Here is a 784-nt window from a genome sequence, read left to right as displayed (position 1 = left end):
GACCCGCGCCGCACTCCGCTCTGGACGCCGCTCTTCCCGCCCAAAGGAGTTCACGCTGCAACCTGTTTACTTTCTTTTAATTTTTTGGAGGGTGAGGAGTAGTGGCTGGAGTTCTGCTACTGATTAGTTTTCTGTCCCACTGAACGTGGACGTAAGCAATTTTCCAACTCTTGGAAGGAAAGTTTATGAGCACACTTAGCAAACCGCAGCGCCAGGGTGCCTTGCCCTGCTTGCCTGCCCACCTACCCCCAGCGGCCCCCAGCTCCTTGTCACCCAGTCCTGCAAAAGGCGCGCTCGCCCCGGGGCCTAATCTTCAAAGGCGGAGGGAGAGGGGGCGGTCTCTGTCACGCGCCGCCACGTTCTCCTTGCAGGCCGGCTGCTTGACGTGGGAGTAACTTTTCCCAGCCAGCGAGTTTAGAAGGTCGTAAAGCTCCCTGTTTCCTACTACTGCGCGATCCCTCTTCCACAAAAGACATTGGACAAAACAAGCACGGTTGAATCATTTACTCTTTGTAAATGCTCAAAACAAGGTTTTTAAAAAAAATTTAGATATATGTATATTTTGTAGTTACTAACAGATGTCCCTGAAATCTGGAAAGGTTAAGACTTCATAATAAATGTCTACATTTAATTTCCTTCCATATTTTTCAAATGTCTTATCGCTTGGTATGTAAAATATATGTGTGTGTGTATATATATAATCTCAAAAGATCCCAGCCACTCCCAAGTGCTTGGGTTTTGTTTGCTTATTTAAAGCCAAGCTGCCAGGAGAGTGTAGAAATCA

This window comes from Echinops telfairi, unplaced genomic scaffold (assembly GCF_000313985.2).
Source record: "Echinops telfairi isolate 266 unplaced genomic scaffold, ASM31398v2 ScPeMD7_6;HRSCAF=24_1, whole genome shotgun sequence".
Taxonomy (NCBI): domain Eukaryota; kingdom Metazoa; phylum Chordata; class Mammalia; order Afrosoricida; family Tenrecidae; genus Echinops; species Echinops telfairi.
The sequence above is the reverse complement of the archived record's forward strand: the minus strand, read 5'-3'. Positions refer to the sequence as shown.